The sequence below is a fragment of the Schistocerca cancellata genome, chromosome 3 (assembly GCF_023864275.1).
Source record: "Schistocerca cancellata isolate TAMUIC-IGC-003103 chromosome 3, iqSchCanc2.1, whole genome shotgun sequence".
NCBI classification, from domain to species: Eukaryota; Metazoa; Arthropoda; class Insecta; order Orthoptera; family Acrididae; genus Schistocerca; species Schistocerca cancellata.
This window is the reverse complement of record NC_064628.1, coordinates 945876382-945899449: the sequence shown is the minus strand read 5'-3', so window position 1 is coordinate 945899449 and position 23068 is coordinate 945876382.

Sequence of the window (23068 nt, the reverse complement as noted above, 5' to 3'; positions counted from 1 at the left end):
CCATGCCATTTCCACCTGGCGCCTCAGTTGGACCAGCGTTCGTGCTGGACGTGCAGACCGCGTGAGACGACGCTTCATCCAGTCCCAAACATGCTCAATGGGGGACAGATCCGGAGATCTTGCTGGCCAGGGTAGTTGACTTACACCTTCTAGAGCACGTTGGGTGGCACGGGATACATGCGGACGTGCATTGTCCTGTTGGAACAGCAAGTTCCCTTGCCGGTCTAGGAATGGTAGAACGATGGGTTCGATGACGGTTTGGATGTACCGTGCACTATTCAGTGTCCCCTCGACGATCACCAGTGGTGTACGGCCAGTGTAGGAGATCGCTCCCCACACCATGATGCCGGGTGTTGGCCCTGTGTGCCTCGGTCATATGCAGTCCTGATTGTGGCGCTCACCTGCACGGCGCCAAACACGCATACGACCATCATTGGCGCCAAGGCAGAAGCGACTCTCATCGCTGAAGACGACACGTCTCCATTCGTCCCTCCATTCACGCCTGTCGCGACACCACTGGAGGCGGGCTGCACGATGTTGGGGCGTGAGCGGAAGACGGCCTAACGGTGTGCGGGACCGTAGCCCAGCTTCATGGAGAAGGTTGCGAATGGTCCTCGCCGATACCCCAGGAGCAACAGTGTCCCTAATTTGCTGGGAAGTGGCGGTGCAGTCCCCTACGGCACTGCGTAGGATCCTACGGTCTTGGCGTGCATCCGTGCGTCGCTGCGGTCCGGTCCCAGGTCGACGGGCACGTGCTCCTTCCGCCGACCACTGGCGACAACATCGATGTACTTTGGAGACCTCACGCCCCACGTGTTGAGCAATTCGGCGGTACGTCCACCCGGCCTCCCGCATGCCCACTATACGCCCTCGCCCAAAGTCCGTCAACTGCACATACGGTTCACGTCCACGCTGTCGCGGCATGCTACCAGTGTTAAAGAGTGCGATGGAGCTCCGTATGCCACGGCAAACTGGCTGACACTGACGGCGGCGGTGCACAAATGTTGCGCAGCTAGCGCCATTCGACGGCCAACACCGCGGTTCCTGGTGTGTCCACTGTGCCGTGCGTGTGATCATTGCTTGTACAGCCCTCTTGCAGTGTCCGGAGCAAGTATGGTGGGTCTGACACACTGGTGTCAATGTGTTCTTTTTTCCATTTCCAGGAGTGTAGTTGACATGTTAGAAATCCTGGAAACCACTAAACATGTAGCATACAGTCCTGATCTAATATTAAATGACGAAATACATTTCAATACTTCCTCTCTTCTAAACCTCACCTAAGCCTCAAGGTTCTCCTAATATTACCACACTGTCTCGGCTGTTCCAATTCTTGATTGTTTCCTGCATTTGTTTCTTTTGTGACAACTGTCAATGTAGTATTAGTAGTAGCTTTATTCGTCCGTAGATCTCTTTTAGAAGGATATAGAACATGTCAAAGTATTTACAAATTTAGAGCAATTTAAAACAAGCTAATTTGCATACACATATATTTACCACCACATGAACCATGGACCTTGCCGCTGGTGGGGAGGCTTGCGTGCCTCAGCGATACAGATGGCCGTACCGTAGGTGCAGCCACAACGTAGCGGTATCTGTTGAGAGACCAGACAAACGTGTGGTTCCTGAAGAGGGGCAGTAGCCTTTTCAGTAGTTGCAGGGGCAACAGTCTGGATGACTGACGGATCTTGCCGTGTAACACTAACCAAAACGGCCTTGATGTGCTGGTACTGCGAACGACTGAAAGCAAGGGGAAACTACAGCCGTAAAATTTCCCGACGGCATGCAGCTTTACTGTATCGTAAAATGATGATGGCGTCCTCTTGGATAAAATATTCCGGAGGTAAAATAGTCCCCCATTCGGAACTCCAGGCGGAGACTACTCAAGAGGACGTCGTTATCAGGGGAAACAAAACTGGCGTCCTACGGATCGGAGCGTGGAATGTCAGATTCCTTAATCGAGAACGTAGGTTAGAAAATTTAAAAGGGAAATGGATAGGTTAAAAAGTAGATACAGTGGGAATTGGTGAAGTTCGGTGGCAAGAGGCACAAGACTTTTGGTAAGGCGAATACAGGGTTATAAATACAATATCAAATAGGGGTAATACAGGAGTCGGTTCAATAATGAATAAAAAATAGAGGTGCGGGTAAGCTACTACAAACAGCATACTGAACGCATCATTGTGGCCAAGATAGACACGAAGCCCACGGTTATTAAAGTAGTACAAGTTTATATGCCGACTAGCTCTGCAGATGACGAAGAAATTGAAGAAACGTATGATGAAATAAAAGAAAATTCTTCAGATTGTGAAGGGAGACGAAAATGTAATAGTCATGGGTGCCTGGAATTCGGTAGTAGGAAAATGGAGAGAAGGAAACGCCTGGTAGAATTTTGCGCAGAGCACAACTTAATCATAGCCAACACTTAGTTTAAGAATCATAAAAGAAGGTTGTATACATGGAAGAAGCCTGGAAATACTGACATGTTTCAGATAGATTATATAATGGTAAGACAGAGATTTAGGAACCAGGTTTCCAGGGGCGGATGTGGACTCAGACCACAATGAATTGATTATGAACTGTAGATTACAACTGAAGAAACTGCAAAAAGGTGGGAATTTAAGGAGATGGAACCTGGATAAACCGACTAAACCAGAGGTTGTACAGAGTTTCAGGGAGAGCATAAGGGAATAATTGACAAGAATGGGGGAAATAAATACAGTTGAAGAAGAATGGATAGCTTTGAAAGATGAAGTATTGAAGGTAGCAGAGGATCACGTAGGTAAGAAGACGAGGGCTAGTAGAAATCCTTGGGTAACAGAAGAAATATTGAATTTAATTGATAAAAGGAGAAAATATAAAAACGCAGTAAATGGAGCAGGCAAAAAGGAATACAAACGTTTCAAAAATGAGATCGACAGGAAGTGTAAAATGGGCTAAGCAGGGATGGCTAGAGAACAAATGTAAGGATGTAGAGGCTTATCTCACTAGCGGTAAGATAGATACTGCCTACAGGAAAATAAAAGAGACCTTTGGAGAAAAGAAAATCACTTGTATGAATATCAAGAGCTCAGATAGAAACCCAGTTCTAAGCAAAGAAGGGAAAGTAGAAAGGTGGAAGGAGTATATAGAAGGTCTATACAAGGGTGATGTACTTGAGGACAACATTATCGAAATGGAAGAGGATGTAGAAGAAGATGAAATGGGAGATACGTTAGTGCGTGAAGAATTTGAGAGAGCACTGAAAGACCTGAGTCGAAACAAGGCCCACGGAATAGACAACATTCCAGTAGAACTACTGACGGCCTTGGGAGAGCCAGTCCTGACGAAAATCTACCATCTGGTGAGCAAGATGTATGAGACAGGCGAAATACCCTCAGACTTCAAGAAGAATATGATAATTCCAATCCCCAAGAAAGCAGGTGTTGACAGATGTGAACATTACCGAACTATCAGTTTAATAATTCACAGCTGCAAAATACTGACACGAATTCTTTACAGACGAATGGAAGAACTGGTAGAAGCCGACCTCTGGGAAGATCAGTTTGGATTCCGTAGTATAATTGGAAGACGTGAGGCAATGCTGACCTTGCGACTTATCTTAGAAGAAAGATTTAGGAAAGACAAACCTTCGTTTCTAGCATTCATAGACTTAGAGAAAGCTTTTGACAATGTTGACTGGAATACTCTCTTTCAAATTCTAAAGGTGGAAGAGGTAAAATAGAGGGAGCGAAAGGCTATTTACAATTTGTACAGAAACCAGATGGCAGTTTAAAGAGTCGAGGGGCATGAACAGGAAGCAGAGTGGTTGGGAAGGGAGTGAGACAGGGTTGTAGCTTCTCCCCGATGTTATTCAATCCGTATATTAAGCAAGCAGTAAAGGAAACAAAAGAAAAATTCGGAGTAGGTATTAAAATTCATGGAGAAGAAATAAAACTTTGAGGTTCACCGATGACATTGTCATTCTGTCAGAGACAGCAAAGTACTTAGAAGAGCAGTTGAACGGAATGCACAGTGTCTCGAAAGGAGGCTATAAGATGATCATCAACAAAAGCAAAAGGAGGATAGTGGAATGTAGTCGAATTAAGTCGGGTGATGCTGAGGGAATTAAATTAGGAAGTGAGACACTTAAAGTAGTAAAGGAGTTTTTGCTATTTGGGGAGCAAAATAACTGATGAGGGACGAAGTAGAGAAGATATAAAATGTAGACTGTCAATGGCAATGAAAGCGTTTCTGAAGAAGACAAATTTGTTAACATCGAGTATAGATTTAAGTGCCAGGAAGTCGTTTCTGAAAGTATTTGTATGAAGTATATCCATGATGTATGGAAGTGAAACGTGGACGATAAATAGTTTGGAAAAGAAGAGAATAGATGCTTTCGAAATGTGGTGCCACAGAAGAATGCTGAAGATTAGATGGGTAGATCACACAACTAATGATGAGGTATTGAATAGAATTGGGGAGAAGAGGAGTTTGTGGCACAACTTGACAATAAGAAGGGACCGGTTGGTAGGACATGTTCTGAGGCATGAAGGGATCACAAATTTACCATTGGAGGGCAGCGTGGAGGGTAAAAATCTTAGAGAGACCAGGAGATGAATACACTAAGCAGATTCAGAAGGATGTAGGTTGCAGTAAGTTCTGAGAGATGAAGAATCTTGTACAGGATAGGGTAGCACGGAGAGCTGAATCAAACCACTCTCAGGACTGAAGAAAACAACAACAACATATATTTACAGACAATCATTAGATTTACTCCTGGTATTCACTACTTTTTCTACAAATAACTTAGTAAATAATGTAACGCCACATTGTTCGCTCATATCTCATTATCAGTCACTGCACACACTACAAACACGTTGTTTCATAACACTTCACTCACTACACACACACACACATACACACACACACACACACACTGGTGATCGCTGGGTCATTTTCTGTACTCCATATGTCCTGTAATTTAGTTATATGTACATCTGCCCTACTGCACAAACAAGTTACTTTCACCACTAACATATTTTTTAGCTTATGTACTACTCGTTATTGTCAATTCTGTGCTTTACGCTTTTTATGTGCAGTATCGCTTCCAGCTACTCTCCAACACTTTTACCTTGCATTTATTTTGTTTTATTGTGATTGTCAGTTTAATCTACACTGTTATTTGACTATTAGGTTGTTTTCTCAAATGTACATCTTCTCTCCTGTTGAGTGTAAATCTTTGGTAAGATTTTCCTCACTTCATCTTCGTGTGCATGCACTTTTTCTGTCCCCCTCTTTCTCTTTCTCTCTCTCTCTCTCTCGCTCTCTTTCTTTCTCTGTGGCTCTCTCTCTCTCTTTCTCTCTCTCTCTCTCTCTCTCTCTCTCTCTCTCTCAGACACACACACACACACACACACACACACACACACACACACACACTCTCTTGGTCTTCGAACTTCATTTTTAATGTTTTCTAGTCTGTTACCTTTATACTTTCAGGTTTTTAATTGTACTACTACTGCAGAGTAAAAGATTTTTGCTGTCTTTGCACAGTTGGATGTGTAATATCTTTTTCAGTGTTGTTCATCAGTACTGTACCCACGTCGATGATGACACTTATTTCAAATCTGATTACGGCCTTGTAAGCCGGTTAATTGTATGAAAAAAGTGTTATACAGAAGGCACGTTAGTAGTAAGATTAAAGCTCAGCATTTACGTAAGAGTAAAATAAGAATTAGATGCACATTTGAATACAGAAATTTCTACCCCAGTTCACTGCAAACGCTGAGAGTCTGCCCCACACATGCTGTCACTAGCAGCTTCATTAGTTTCGAGAACAATTCTAACGTCGGGCAGAGACTCGTGCGTATTAATGGGATCAAATACGGCGTCATTTTCACGGCGTGGCCTGATAATTGAGTTTAAAGGCAAAACTGCTCAGGACCCCAGTGGAACGCGACGCAACGATGGCTCATTCTTACGGAAGATTTAACCGCGTTGTGCGGTATGCCGCAGTTACCTACCCATCGCCGTTAGCAGAAAGTCCTGGCGCGACCGCCACACGCGTGTATCAGACACCGGTGCAGATTTTACGTCAAACGGTATTGCGTGATGGGCCGGAAATTAACAGACGGCACGCTAGACGCATCAAAGTTTCCGATAACCGCAATAAATGTCCGCTTATGTTTGTTTTGTATTCGGAACGAGTCGCCAGAATACATTTTTAATTTTGCGTGATTTCAAATGGAGCATAGCAGATGGAAAAGAAAACTGCGACCTCTATCCGCCCGTGCTGAATATTCATGCCCCAAATGAACGCATTTCCGTCAGCGTTTCCAGCGGTTTCCCGTGGAATTTGCTGTCCATTTCTGCTGAAGTCGTTTGCCCTCTCATGCAGCTCATTAATGTAGGTGAGCAGTGGCGGATACGAACTAACCAGAAGTTGAAACCACTGAGTGTGTGGTTGTGAAGTTTGGACAAAAAATTAAGCAGTAGTGACGATGCCCGGCTACGAGCAGTAATAATTAAGTCACTGTTATTTAATAATTTTATTCGCTCTCCAGTTCTTCCTGTAATCCATAAATATGGTAATAAAGGACCCTTGGAGAAATAAAAACCTATTTCTCAGCAAAGCCTTCATTGAATGTAGCGAGAATACAGTTTAGATTTTACTCCCTCAAAAACTAAAATTGTGTGCATCTTATAAATCACCGATACTCTGGTACAGAGTTTATGCGCCTCAGACTCGGCAGTAGAGTGGTCAGCGGCTTTCGCTGCTATACGAAAGAGTCTGGTTCGGTTTCCGCTACTACCACGATTATTCCTTGGCGGATGGACTGAAACTGGATGCACTCAACATCGTGGTGGCAACTGCAGTGTTATTTGAGTAACAAGTAGCGGCTCCAAGGGTCAGAATTGAGACAACGACCGGTAGTGCTCTGTGCTGAACCCACGACCCTCAGGATCGCATCCAAACGACGCCATTGGCTCAGAAGGCTTGGCGGTCGGTCGGACCCGAATTGGCCCTTTGGCAATAGGACCCTTTGCTAGCCACCGTTCGCAGCGGCCGAAGTAATGGAGAGGAAGCAGGTGAAAAACGTAAATGTCGTGTGACTAGGGCCTCCCGTCGGGTAGGCCGTTCGCCGGGTGCAAGTCTTTTGATTTTATGCCACTTCGGCGACTTGCGCATCTATGGGGATGGGATGATTGTGATTAGGACAACACGAAACGCAGTCCCTGAGCGGAGAAAATCTCCATCCCAGCCGGGAATCGAACCCTGGCCCTTAGTATTTACATTCTGTCGCGCTGACCACTGAGCTACCGGGGGCGGACAGGGATCAGGTGAAAGCACGACAGCTGCATGAATCTGCATCCACTATCGCTCTACTGTCTGCAGTGCGAACGCTCCAATGAGCGATTTACACTTCGTTTATGTTTGTTGGTCAAACGCTCGTAACGCTGTTAGCGTAACATTAACAGCGGAACTACGAACTTTAGCGTGTTAAATACGTTGCTGGCAAGAAGACGCATGTTTACGAAAAAGTGTAAGCAGAAAATTGCCATAACCGTAGTATAAATGTTAGTGAACGCTAGACTTTGTTAGCAGACACAATTTGATGATACCACTCCGCCTGTCTGTCTTCTGTAGTCCACTAAGTCTCCGCTAGAAGCGAATGCCACCAAACAGGCGTCTCTACAGGCTGTTCAGAAATGCTTCAAGATAGAAATTTTGGTAGGAACACGAGGAGACGAGGAGGTCAGTTGCGACGTCCACCAGAGATCACTCAGCTCTCTCAAACTCGCAAACTATTCAGTGTCTTCTGCAAGAGGTGCGTTAAGTTTTGATTTTTCTTTGATAACCTTGCAAAAGAAATGAATAAAATGAATCAGAACATTATCTTCGCTGTAGAACACCAAACAGAAGTAGGTTTAAATTTTCTGGATCTCTGCATAAGTAGCTCCAACAACAAACACAATTTTCAAGTATACAGGAAACCAACATACACAGATAACACAATTAATAAATCATCCTGCCACCCAGATGAACATAAGATGGCTTCATACAGAGCAATGCTAAACAGAACGCACAAAATACCACTAGAACCAGCTGACCAAATAGAAGAACTAAACACCATCAAAGCAATTGCTTACAATAATGGTTACAATCCAAAATTAATAGATGAACTAAACTCTAAGATAAATCCCCACATAACCAAATACAATAACAAAACGGCATTAAAGAATACCACAACACAGCCAAAAGGAAAATATGTGAGCTTGCCATTTGTAGGAAAGCTGCTATATAAAATAGCAAACATGTTCCGAGGAACAGATATCAAAATCAGCTACTGTACTAATAACAAAATAAAGGACAAAACTATCCATAACATTAAAAATAATACCAAACCGTACAATCAATCAGGAATATATAAACTTAACTGCAACTCATGTCCAAAAACATACATAGGCCAAACAGGGAGAAACTTCAAACGGTTTCGAGAACACATGTATGCTCTTCGTTTTAAAAAACAAATAAATCCACATTCGCCCAACATGTAGCAGAAGAAGAACATCAAGTAAGAGACATATCCCATAACCTACAAGTTCTCCACCTAGCCAACAAAGGAAAAAGAATGAACCTCCTATTGAAGAAATCGAAATTTATTCACATAAACATGCATCCCCTTCTGACATACTTAACGACCAAAAAGAGCTACCAAACCGAACATTTCTGAAAAACTTCCACACTCTACTTATCAAACCACTTACTAAGCACAATCAAGAAATAACATAATCTAATATAAACCCAACAAATGCATGTAATAATATACAACATAAAAATCTTAATTCTATCTTTGTTATGTTGTAAATGTATGAATTACTGCTTTGTATAAATGTGTTATATTAGTTTATTATCTTCAATACTGCATAAGAAACAAAAAAAAATTGTATACATCGTACTTAGAATGCTTCTATCACCCAAGTCAATGTGTAGAAAACAGTAGCTTATCTTAGAACCTCAAAACTTTCGTAAAATGTAACTCTGTCCATAGATAAACCGCTTGTATGTGAACAAAAACTGTCAGTCGACAACATGGCTGATAACGCAGTGCGCCTGTGTAAAATACGTGACAAAAAGCGTTTGTGTTGTTGCGAAAAAGAAGAAAAGCCAAGAAATAACAAGGAGAGGAGAATGTAAGTAAAATGAACAACTGATAGTGCGTAACTTTAAACTCGCGAAATTGAAGTAAATGATTGGAATCGTTGCTTTTGCACAGGCCAGCTGCAGCATCCAAAATGCTGCCGAGATTGTACCACTGTAGAAACTGAAATACATGTAGTTTGCCAGCTGAAGATGGGTGCAAACCCGAAATGCATATTGGCATAAATAAAACGCATTAAAAAGTGCCTGGTTGCTGTATTTTTATAGTGAAATATCATATGTAGCCGAAATATTGAGATCACATTGCACTTTATTTTGCTCCAAACAGAAACGCTGTCGGAGTTTTCGATCACAAAATAATTTGAGATGAATTGATGCATGATGCTGCTACCACACGTCAAAACCTCCGCTGTTGCCCATTCGCCCATTTGCTACACTAAGAAATACAGAGCTCTGGTTTTACAAGTAAGCCATCTATTACATTTGTGTGATCAAACTTTAGCTTTTTTAGAACATAAACCGGGAAGTTATCATTTCGGATAAAAGAAGAATAGTTGTGTGGAGTCACTGGATTCTTTGGTGGGTAGGCGGGGACAGATCCAGTCACAGTCCGTTTGGCGGCAGTCACACCTAGCATGTGGGAGTTGGACTTCGAACCCATGACCATCGAAAGCGGTGCCTGTTAGCCGCCTGTGGCAGCCTCTGACAGCGCTGCCTATGAGGGGGTGAGCCTGCCCCGTAGTCGTTTCTGCCTGGGCGGCGGGATAATGTGCCGTTATTATGTTAATACAGTGCTCTAAAATCGGAAACAGTCACTACAGACACCTTTGGCAAAGTTATCATGCTTAAGGATCCAGTGCGTATTTCCTGGCGCTATGCCCTGTACCGATATTTTGCCGTTCCAGAACACTTTTCTACTTACATAACTTACTAACAACCATACACTCCAACGCATATGACCAAAACAAGATTCTTAAATAAGGTACTAATTTGCCAGTACGTAGCTATTAAACGTAAGCAACGTTTGACTTACCTCTAACTGACTGATGTTTTCTTAAGTCGATTAAACCAGAAGAAACACTTCTCTGTATTATAAGCAAAGGACGTTAGCCTTCCCCTAATCTCGTTTAATTCAGGCTCGCTACGCAAGTAAAATTTTAATGTACATCCCTAAATCGAATTTCTTCGGCAATTAAATCATAGGTTTGCTTTACTGACATATGCCGAAGCCCAGGAGATAAATATACATCTCTGACTAGGCGAAATAATTCTGTTAATAGGCAATAATTATCTATCTTTGGATTTCCATTCGTAGAGCGTACACAAGCCGCCAATCTGTAAATAAGAGTCTACACATGATTTATTTATTTTTATTCACGACACATACAATGTAAAAGTTTCCATTTCCTCAATTAACAATCGTTAATGCTCAGAAATATTATATACTGCTAAGCGAGTGATATACCTGACTATATTTCTACATTTATTTCTTGTTAATCTACGCAAATTCCCGTTCTCTTTCATTTATAGGACAAATTTTTATAAAAACTACTATTTCGATCGCGTTATCTATACCGGTAATATAATAAAATACTCTTTTAATCGTAAATGTTAAATATCTAGTAAAATTACTTCGTCGTAATTCATGGTTCAAAATGGCTCTGAGCACTATGGGACTCAACATCTGAAGTCATCAGTCCCCTAGAACTTAGAACTACTTAAACCTAAGTAATCTAGGGACATCACACACATCCACACCCGAGGCAGGATTCGAACCTGCGCCCGTAGCGGTCGCGCCGTTCCGGACTGAAGTGCCTAGAACCGCTCGGCCACACCGGCCGGCGTAATTCATGGTTTCCCAAGCAAAGAATATCTACGATATTTTCTGCAAAAATCTAACATTCAGTAACTACTAGTGTCTTTTCGTTAATATAATACTCGTATTATTTCTTTATTCTTTCTTTGTATTTCACTTTCTGTCTTTTTTATCTTTTCTTAATTTCTATTTCTTTCAAATTATAAGCTATTTCTTTTCTTCTCTTGGGGTTTCAGTTAATGTTAAGAGGAAGTTACATTTATGGTCTAAGATGTACAGGGATTGAAACAGATGGTGGAAACCGTTTATGTGGTATTATGAACATGTCTGTCCTCGCTTAAAATTTACTGAAATGAACACTACTCTCCTTAACGCAGTCGAAGGAATAAGTGAAGAGAGCATGAAAATGGCACTTCAAGAGGGTAATTCATGAAAATTGTGACGCAACTAATATCAAAGATATCGCAGTTACCTGTGACAGTTCCTGGATGAAGAGGGGGCATACTTCACTGCATGGAGCTTCAACAGTCATTAGTGCCGACAGTGGAAAAGTGGTGGACTTACAGGTCAAGTCTAAATATTGTTCTGCATCTTCCTTGCACAAGAAATATAACGATGCAGGTACAGAAACAGAAAGGCAAGAAGCTCACAAAGTTGGTTGTAGGCTCCAGTGATCGGATGGAAGCTGCTGGTATGAAACTCGTTTTCCATATGTCTTTCTGAAAGTATAGTCTAAGATACACCAGATGGTTCAGATGGCTCTGAGCACTATGGGACTCAACATCTTAGGTCATAAGTCCCCTAGAACTTAGAACTACTTAAACCTAACTAACCTAAGGACATCACACACACCCATGCCCGAGGCAGGATTCGAACCTGCGACCGTAGCAGTCCTGCGGTTCCGGACTGCAGCGCCAGAACCGCTAGACCTAAGATACACCATATTTAAGAGATGGGGACTCTAATGCTTTCAAGAATGTAAGCTGGAAACCTGCACTACTGAGAAACTGGAATGTTTAGGCCATGTTCAGAAGAGGGTGGTTGGATGACTCAGAAGACTTGTTGCAGACACTAAAGGAAAGCTACTAGAGGACTGAGAAGCCACTGGGGATAAAGACGTAGTAACAAAGAAGAGAATTAACAGCCTGCAAGTCCATTATAGTGCTGAAATTAGAAATAACTTCACTGATTTGGGTAGTATGTGAAAGGCAGTATAGGCCATTTGGTATTATTACTTGCTGACAGACACTACACCTCAGCGAGGTCTGTGTTCTAATAAACGGTTCAACTGTGTGGAAAGCAAGGAAAGTAGGGAAGCTTACAGCCATAAAAGTAACCTTTTTTATGAGGCTGCAATGGTCATTAAACCAACTTTTCGAGCACCGACAGTACTAGCAGAAAAATGTCTGCATGGCAAAATGCAGAACCCCAATGAAAGTTCGGTGTTCTTATATGGAATAGATATGCAAAGACTGTGTTTGTTTCCAGTTTGGTAGGGAAGACTTCTGCTTTGGAAGCTGCAGCAGTGTTTAATGATGGGAATGTTCTCTACTTTCAGGAACACATATAAAGCAAGCATTGGAAGGATTTCGATAAAATTTGGCACACCTATTCTTTTACGTGGAAGAAATATTTAAGTGGAGCAAAATTTTAATCTAGGCACTATAAACAGCTTGATGGTTGATAATATACGGAAAATTTGTCCTTAAAAATGTTCAAATCCAAAATACCACAGAAAATAATAGAAATAATTTAACAAAAAGTTATCGTACTGAATTATACATGTAATAGTGTAGATTTCTTTACCATAGAAAAAATTTGCCAAATTTACCTAGAAATAATGAAAAAGTATACCCTAAAAAAAACGTAACAAAAAATTCAATTTCTCTCACAGTATTAAAATTTTATCAACAATTCTGTAAAAATTGCTTAAAGCATATTGTATTCCTATACATAACTGAAAAAAATTTCAGTGTCATTGAACAAAAACTGACGGAGACATGGATTTACAAAGATATAAGTGCAAGACTGTCACCGTTCCCCCTTAAGGTGTTGTGGTCTCTGCAGTTTGTTGCCTCTAATTTTAGGGAGTTGTATTTAATGTGTTTGCAGTGTTTTGTAAGTGGTCAGCCAGTCATATTTCCCTGTACCTTTGTTTTAACTGTTCTGTTGGTTTATTTCTGTTTTAATCCCACGCCTAGTTCGTTTCAGGCTTCTCGTTGTATTGAAGTCTGTGAGACAGAGTGATTGTGTGGGTGACGCGAGTGACGTGAGAATTAGTGAATGAGTTTCATTTTACAGCTTTCCTTCTCACCGTGGCCGGCCGGTGTGGCCAAGCGGTTAAAGGCGCTACAGTCCGGAACCGCGTGACCGCTACGGTAGCAGGTTCGAATCCTGCCTCGGGCATGGATGTGTGTGATGTCCTTAGGATAGTTAGGTTTAAGTAGTTCTAAGTTCTAGGGGACTGATGACCTTAGAAGTTAAGTCCCATAGTGCTCAGAGCCATTTGAACCATTTTTTTCTCACCGTGCGACAACAATTTTAGTCATTTTATCCATATTCATACATTCGTTTGTTTTAAAAAGTACAAGGGCGCTGGTGCGGGATTAGCCGAGGGGTCTAGGGCGCTGCAGTCATGGACTGTGCGGCTGCTCCCGGCGGAGGTTCGAGTCCTCCCTCGGGCATGGGTGTGTCTGTTTGTCATTAGGATAATTTAGGCTAAGTGGTGTGTAATCTTAGGGACTGATGACCAAAGCAGTTAAGTCCCATAAGATTTTACACACATTTGAACATTTTTTTTTGTTTTTTTACAAGGTCACTGACGACCTCCACGCTCTACGTTGAGAGTCCATGAGCTCCAAACGTACACGCATAGACACACACACACACACACACACACACACACACACATGAGAACTAAAATAGTATCGGCTCTACAGTCGCTGATATTAATTTATTCTTTACATCAAAATGCTTTTATTCAGTCTGCATGACGTTAATCGTCCAACGCTGCCCTGGTGTGCAATGTGTGTTGTACCTTAGGGCGTGCGTACAGTGACGGCCGCCGTTGTCGTGTTCACAATAGAGTGGACACGCTTAACTTCAATTATGTTTGGCCTGTCATTAACGACCTACGACCAGAAATAACATGTGAATTGTTTTCCGAAGTTGCGATAATACTCTAACTTAACCTGGATCGGTATTTGGAAAAGTACAACAGTTATTTATTGACAAGATATATATTGTAAAAAAACAACAGTCGAAGAAAAATATGTAAACTGAGTTAATTAACTTCTATTGATTAATCTAAATTTGGTATTGGTAAAACAACTATGTCTTGAATCGAAATCGCGCCTCTCTTTACTCGACGGTAACGCTAAATGATTGATACTAATTATCATCGAAGTTAAGAAAGCCTTTATCTTCCGAGTTGTTGTGCTTATATCACCAAATTCAGTGCTGGGAAAGACAATTCTGCAGCTCCACGCTGTGAATCGCTGCCACCCATCGTCCAGACGAAGTGCGGTCTGTAGCTGTAAATTCTTACTACATAGAGCCGGGGGAAGATCAGTTTGGATTCCGTAGAAATACTGGAACACGTGTGGCAATACTGACCTTACGACTTATCTTAGAAGAAAGATTAAGGAAAGGCAAACCTACGTTTTTAGCATTTGTAGACTTAGAGAAAGCTTTTGACAATGTTGACTGGAATACACTCTTTCAAATTCTAAAGGTGGCAGGGGTAAAATACAGGGAGCGAAAGGCTATTTACAATTTGTACAGAATTTGTACAGAAACCAGATGGCAGTTATAATAGTCGAGGGACATGAAAGGGAAGCAGTGGTTGGGAAGGGAGTAAGACAGGGTGGTAGCCTCTCCCCGATGTTATTCAATCTGGATATTGAGCAAGCAGTAAAGGAAACAAAAGAAAGATTCGGAGTAGGTGTTAAAATCCATGGAGAAGAAATAAAAACTTTCAGGTTCGCCGATGACATTGTAATTCTGTCAGAGACAGCAAAGGACTTGGAAGAGCAGTTAAACGGAATGGATGGTGTCTTGAAAGGAGGGTATAAGATGAACATCAACAAAAGCAAAACGAGGATAATGGAATGTAGTCGAATTAAGTCGGGCGATGTTGAGGGTATTAGATTAGGAAATGAGACACTTAAAGTAGTAAAGGAGTTTTGCTATTTGGGGAGCAAAATAACTGATGATGGTCGAAGTAGAGAGGATATAAATTGTAGACTGGCAATGGCAAGAAAAGCGTTTCTGAAGAAGAGAAATTTGTTAACATCGAGTATAGATTTAAGTGTCAGGAAGTCATTTCTGAAAGTATTTGTATGGAGTGTAGCCATGTATGGAAGTGAAACGTTGACGATAAATAGTTTGGACAAGAAGAGAATAGAAGCTTTCGAAATGTGGTGCTACAGAAGAATGCTGAAGATTAGATGGGTAGATCACATAACTAATGAGGAAGTATTGAACAGGATTGGGGAGAAGTTTGTTGCACAACTTGACCAGAAGAAGGGATCGGTTGGTAGGAGATGTTCTGAGGCATCAAGGGATCACCAATTTAGTATTGGAGGGCAGCGTGGAGGGTAAAAATCGTAGGGGGAGACCAAGAGATGAATACACTAAGCAGATTCAGAAGGTTGTAGGTTGCAGTAGGTACTGGGAGATGAAGAAGCTTGCACAGGATAGAGTAGCATGGAGAGCTGCATCAAACCAGTCTCGGGACTGAAGACCACAACAACAACACAAGAGCCCGTCAGAAGGCATCCGCGAACTCCTACGGTCGAAATTACCTCAGTACAATGCCGGAAATGAATCAAGAGTTCTCGTTGCTCATAAGCCAGGAGTAGAGACTTGATTAACATGTGTTGCCATAAAGAATAACTTCGTAATGCCGTAGTCTGACAGAGAAATGAATGATGCCATTCATAGTAGCGAATCACATCACTATCTAACAGTGATATGATTCACTGGCACCTTGCCAGCAATGTCTCACAACGCTATCCAGCAATGTGTGTCCTCTCAACACCCGCCAGAGAGTCCCTGCCGTACAGTGCCCAGTTTAGAGCAAGCCACGTCTCGTTAGCATGCATGCTCCGTGCAATTAATGACTGTACCCATTACAAACGGAGTACCTCCCACTCTATGTGACATGAAGCTGTCATCCAGCTGATTTCAGCTCATACTCAGTTCGTTAAAAACTTCCAGAACAAATTACAGCCTACAACTACAATTTCAGTCAGTCAGATTCATTTCACTGCCTTGTGGGAATATGCCTTGGCATCTGGCGTGAGAACCTCTGCGACCATTAGCTCGCGTCTGTGGCATGCATTCCTCGCACATACCTCTGCACTAAAAAGGCTGGTGGCATCACTTGTCAGCTGCTACCTTAAGCTCTGAGCATCGCCTTGCCCCTGTCTCCTTCTTAGCGACGGCACACCCACCACGAGATACTCATTCGATAGGCTTGTCTACGGAGCAGTCCTAGGCAGTAAGCGCGCCAGCAATCCTATTCATTTCAGTTACAAAAACTGTCTTGTCTCCACTCCTCGGCCTATATCCCTTTTGGAGACTGCGGAGCCCTCATTCCAAATGGTTCAAATGGCTCTGAGCACTATGGGACTTAACAGCTGTGGTCATCAGTCCCCTAGAACTTAGAACTACTTAATCCTAACTAACCTAACGACATCACACACATCCATGCCCGAGGCAGGATTCGAACCTGCGACCGTAGCAGTCGCACAGTTCCGGACTGCGCGTCTAGAACCACGAGACCACCGCGGTCGGCGCCCTCATTCCCTCTGCTGTCAGAACCAGCATGAAATTATCCTCAAACATTCTACTCTACAGATGTCTTAGCATGAGGCTAGCCAGTTTCAACCAATAATTGATAATTCGATAACACCACCTAAAAAATGTGGTCCTATGAAAAGTAAGCATGAAATATGAGTCATCAAAATCATTCATGCATGGTAGCAACTGAATTTTAAACAGAATATAATGAAGAGCAACATGTGAAAATGACTCGTTGCTTTTCAGATGTGCAAAGAGCTATCATACGTCCCTTTCTCCATATGAGATTGGAACGGAAAGAGATTCAGTAACTTGTAGAGTGATATGAACCAACTTCATACACTTCGCAGTGATTTGCAGGACATGGAGTGCTGCAGTGGTAGGACTGTAAACGTACACTGATCAGCGAGAATATTATGGCCACTGACCTGCTATCGACATAAACCCATCCTGATGGTAGCAGTGTCACCTGGCGAAGAATGACTGCTAGTCAGATGCATGCATGTAGTATCAGTTAGCATGCTGTCCGTTTGTAAAACGGGGAAGGCGAGCGGTCCATCTGAGTTTGACCGAAGGCAGGTTGCGATGGCCCAGCGGCTTGGCACAAGCATTTTGGAAACTACACAAGTTCTCAGGTGTTCAAGATTTGCTGTGGTGAGTCTTTTCAGTACGTGGTGAAACCAAGTAATGTAGTGTAGAGTAGTTTCACACCTTTAAAAAAATAAATTTTTGGCAAAATGTCAGTTTGGTTTCCAGAAGGATTTTTCAACGGAAAATGCTATATATACTTTCACTAATGAAATATTAAATGCTCTGAGTAACCGGAAGTCACCCGTTAGGATTTTTTGTGATCTATCAAAGGCTTTTCATTGTGTAAATCATGGAATACTTCTAGATAAGCTCAAGTACTGTGGTGTGAATGGGACAGTGCTTAAATGGTTTAAATCTTACTTAACTGGAAGAGTGCAGAAAGTTGAAATAAACATTTCACATAATATGCAAAAACCTGGTGGTTTCTCAAACTGAGGAACAATCAAGAATGTGCTGCCGCAAGGTTCGGTCTTGGGTCCTCTGCTGTTCTTGATATATATTAATGACTTGCCATTCTATGTTCACGAAGATGAAAAGCTGGTACTTTTTGCCGATGATACTTGTATAACTATCACACCCGACAGACAAGAATTAACTGGTGAAATTGTAAACGATGTTTTTCAGAAAATCATTAAGTGGTTCTCTGCAAATGGGCTCTCATTAAACTTTGACAAAACACAGTATATACAATTCCACACAGTAAATGGAATGACCCCATTAATAAATATAGACTTCGATCAGAAATCGGTAGCTAAGGTAGAATATTCAAAATTTCTAGGTGTATGCGTTGATGAGGGGTTGAACTGGAAAAAACACACTGAGGATCTGCTGAAACGTTTGAGTTCAGCTTACTTACTCACTGCTCATACCGGACTCTAGAGTCCATTACCGCAGCAACATATTTTCGCCATCTGTCCCTGTCTTGGGCTATTTCCTTCCATTCACCTTCAGCACCTAGGCTCCTCAAATCAGCCTTCACATTGTCCTCCCATCTTCCCCTCGGTCTCCCCACAGGACGTTTTCTTTCTAGGTGCCCTACCAGTACTCTGCGCGCTGCCCTGCCCTCATCCATTCGAGCTACGTGACCCTCCCATCGCAGCCTACGTGATTTAATAATACTGATTATGTCAGGGCTTGAATAGAGTTCGTGAACCTCTTCGTTATGCAGCTTTCGCCACTCTCCGCTTATGTCATGCCTTTTTGCTCAGAAAATTTTCCGCAAAATTTTGTTTTCAAATACTCGAAACGGCTTTTCATTTTGCACAGTGTGAGACCAAGTCTCACTCCCATACAGCATAACTGGTATAATAATAGTTTTGTATATTCTAATCTTTAAATTCCTAGACAATATCCTTGAGGAAAGTAATCTATTCAGTGAGAAGTAGCACGCATTTCCCGCCCGTAGTCTCTTCTTCAGTTCGGATTCAATCTCATTTCTCGAAGTGATGTCCACGCCTAGATACTTAAATGTGTTCACTTTTTCAAATTGCATGTCTCCAAATCTTAACATTTCCTGATCTACTGCTGTTGGCATTCTAGTAGTAACCAGGTATTTAGTTTTGTCTTCACTTATCCTTAGACCTACATCTTCACTAGCCTTGATTAACGCATTCGCATTTGCTGTTACAGATTCTTTCCTATCGCTAGTGAAGTTTAGATCATCTGCATACCCTCATATCTTAATATTTCCATTTAACGCCACACCCTCTGAATTATCTACTGCCATTCGTACAATATATTCTAGGACTAAATTAAAAAGTAGCGGAGACAGGGCATCTCCCTGCTTAAGACCGTTCTTTATTACAAATTCTTCTGACTCCAATTTCCCCACCCGTACTCTACCTTTTGTGTTTTTCAAACTCGCTTCTATAAGTCTAACATACTTCTTTGGTATTCCAAGTTCCAAAAGAATTCTGTACAATTTTGACTGCAATACTGAATCATACGCTTTTGTAAAATCTATTAAAAGATTATGAACTGGTTTATTGTATTCCCATTTCTTTTCCAAAATTTGACGCAGGGTGAGTATTTGGTCTATAGTTGATCTGTTCCTCCGAAAGCCGGCTTGGTAATCCCCTACAATTTCATCTGCATATGGTGTAAACCTGCTTAGCAGAATATTAGAGAACATTTTGGAACATACTGGTAATAGCGATATCCCTCTATAATTGCTACAATCCATTTTGTCATCTTTCTTAAAAATTGGGATCAGAATCGACTCCTGCCACTCTTCAGGTATCATCTCTGAGTTCCATATTTTAGTTATCACTTTGTGTTCTACTTCCACCAATTTGTGTGCCCCATTTTTAACTAATTCTGCAGTTATGCAATCTGATTTTAGTGCTTTATGGTTTTTCAATTTGTTGACTGCATCTCTTACTTCCTTTAACGTTGGCTCAGCTATCTGGGGCTCTGCTGTATGTATTTCGTATGACTGTTCATTTCCTGCTTCCTGGTGTACATTTAATAGATGATCAAAATACGTCCTCCATTTACTTAATATAGCACTGGGGTCTGTCAGTATTCCCCCAGCATCCCCTCGAAGTGCATTTGTCCTAGCCTTGAAGCCCTTTCCATTTTTGTAATTTGATTGTTCAAATAATTCCTCTTCTTTGCTCGTAGCCTACGACCAACTTCCCTTCTCAAGTTCAAGAACTCCTCTCGTTTTCTGTCTCCCATTCTATCCCAATCTAATCGCGCTTTTCTTCTTTCCTCTACCAATTTCTTGCATTCCTCACCAAACCACGGTTGCCTCCTGTTCTTCTTAATTGTACCTATTGTGACCTTCGCTGCCTCTTTGGTATTATTTCTCACAGTGATCCACTGTTTATTTACATCCTCGTCTTGATCTTCGTGTGTCCTGAGAACATCAAACCTCATCAAACCTCATACATTTGAGTAAATTAGATTGTGGTAATCTATTTTCGTTCTCTGCTTTCGTATGGCATCATCTTCTGGGGTAACTCATCATTGAGTAAAAGAGTGTACATTGCACAAAAGCGTGTAATCAGAATAATTGCTGGAGCTCATCAAAGTCCATCCTGCAGACACTTATTTAAAGAGCTAGAAATCTTCACTGTAGCCTCACAATATATATATTCACTTATGAAATTTGCTATTAACAATCCGAACGAATTCAAAAGTAATAGCAGTGTACATGGGAGAAATGATGATCTTCACTACTCAAGGTTAAATCTAACTTTGGCTCAGAAGGGGGTAAATTATGCTGCCATGAATGTCTTTGGTCACTTACCTAATAGCATCAAAAGTCTGACAGATAGCCATATAGCATTTAAAAGGAAATTAAAAGAATTTCTTAATGGAAACTCCTTCTATTCATTAGATGAATTTTTGGATATAGTAAGTGAGTAATTTCCCAAACTCCACAAAAAAGAGAAATTGTTGTGTGTCATGTAATATTTTGTCTAATGTAATATCTTGTATAGACACCTTTTATTAACTTGACACGTTCCACATCATTACGAAGTGTCGTATTCATGATCTGTGGAACAAGTACTAATCTAATCTAATCTAACCTAAGGCGAAACCACGTCTAAACATTGTGGGTTTGGGCGGTCACCCTTCATTACAGATGTCAGACGTCGTAGGCTGTCCAGCTTGGTAAAGGAGGACAGGCAGCAAACTGTGGTGGAACTAACATCAGACTTTAATGCGAGGAAAAGTACAAGTGTGTCTGAACACACAATGCACCGAGCACACCAACAATTGACCTCCACAACCGAAGACCCGTGTTTGTGCCAATGTTAACACACAACAATGGCAACTACTAATGAAATGTCCATGTGATCATTGGCACTGAATTTTGGCGAATAGACAGAGTTTCATATGGTCTGATGAATCCAGATACCACCTTTATGATGCCTATATGATGGTGTGAATCGTCGTCTTCCAGAGAAAATGTGGAAGGATGTGAAACGTCGCCTTCCAGGGGAAAAGCTCCTTGACACTTGTACTGCAGGATGGATACAAGCTGGCAGAGGTTGCATTATGCTCTGGGGAACGTTCACGTGGGTATCTATCGGTCCAGTGGATCTTGTGCAAGGTACCTTGGTGGCCTAGGAGTATCGTACACTGGTTGCAGAGAATGTACATCCCTTTATGACGGCCATCTTCCTCGACAGCAGGGCCATTTTCAGAAAGATTATGCACCATCTCACAAGGCCAAGAGTGTGGTGGACTGGTTCGAGGAATATAGTGGCGAGTTCCAGTTTTATGTTCCAGGCCGCCAGCTCGCCAGATTTGAACCGATCGAACAAATATGGAATGTGACTGAACGTGGCGTCAGTGCTCATCGCCCCTCTCCAAAGAATTTACGGGAGTTAGCTGACTTGTGTGTGCAGATGTGACGCAAACTTCCTCCAGCGGCCTACAAAGGCCCCATTCTCCCATGCCGCGACGCATCGCCGCTTTTGTCTGTGCCAAATGTGGACTTACGAGCTGTTAGGTAGGTGGTCATAACGTTCTGCCTGATCAATGTATAACTGTTTCTGATCTGTTTGTGTAACCGTCTGTGTGTACAGGATTTTATAGGTACAGACGAAAGGGCAAGCAGAGGACAATGAAACAAACAAATGATCCTAATAATCATGGCCACCTATAAGACGCATGCAAAAACGACAACACAGTTAATGCCAATGTTCTAGGTACCAGTTTTCACAGTGAACAGCAAACACAGCGTACACATATAACATTCGAAATGAATGCCATGGCTCCACGCACATTTTCAGATTAAGAAATACCTGGCATCTACTTCACAAACAGGAACGCTTTTGGCAATGCATGGGAGGCAGCAGAAATGCATTATGCAGTGTATCATCACAGGAGGAAATCAGACTGTTCCATAAGTCCCGACAGCATCTGCACGAGACTTGTTCATTAGACCCCAACACGCAAAATGGTGGTAGACTGAGAAGATCAGTGTTGTCCCCATGAATGAGGGAGCGTATGTTAACACAAGTGGACACGGTGCCAGCACAAGAACGAGAAAGATAGCTGCACCACATATTAAATGAGCGACAATTGCACCCATATTATGCATACAGTTTGAAAGCTCCGGCCGCATCGAACATTGAACCCAGGTGGTTGTTTCCCAGGGGATCTGAGTAAACAGTGCGACAGTGATACAGGGTTCCTCGTATGTGTGTTATATACAGACAAAGCATGCTTTACCCAGGACGGTGTTGTGAACACCCACAACAAAAAAGGCTGGTTCTATGAGAACCTACATGGTATCGCAGAGAAGGCACATCAGTTGGAAACTTCCCACCAATGTTTGGGAAGGCGATGCTAGTGATCGTTTGATAGGGCCACATTTTCTACCAGAGCGACTTACTGGTCGTGTGTACTTACATTTCCCGCAACATAAGGTCATCGGATATTTGGATGATGCTTCGTTATGGTGAAATTATGCCTATGTGGTATATACATGACAAGAAAGCAGCACACTTTCATGTGGCTGTTCAGTAATATGCAGTACGAATGTTTGATAGGAAGTGTTTCGATCGTGGGCCGCCATAATCATGGCCTCCCAAGTCCCCGGATTTAAACCGTCGGATATTTTATTTTTTATGTGGGGATCTTTATGATTTTCGTGCATTACCACCCCATTCATAGTGTCGATGAACTCTCGGAATGGATTACAAATGGTTTTAAATGCATTCGTAACATGGCTGGGATTTCTGAATTTGTACATG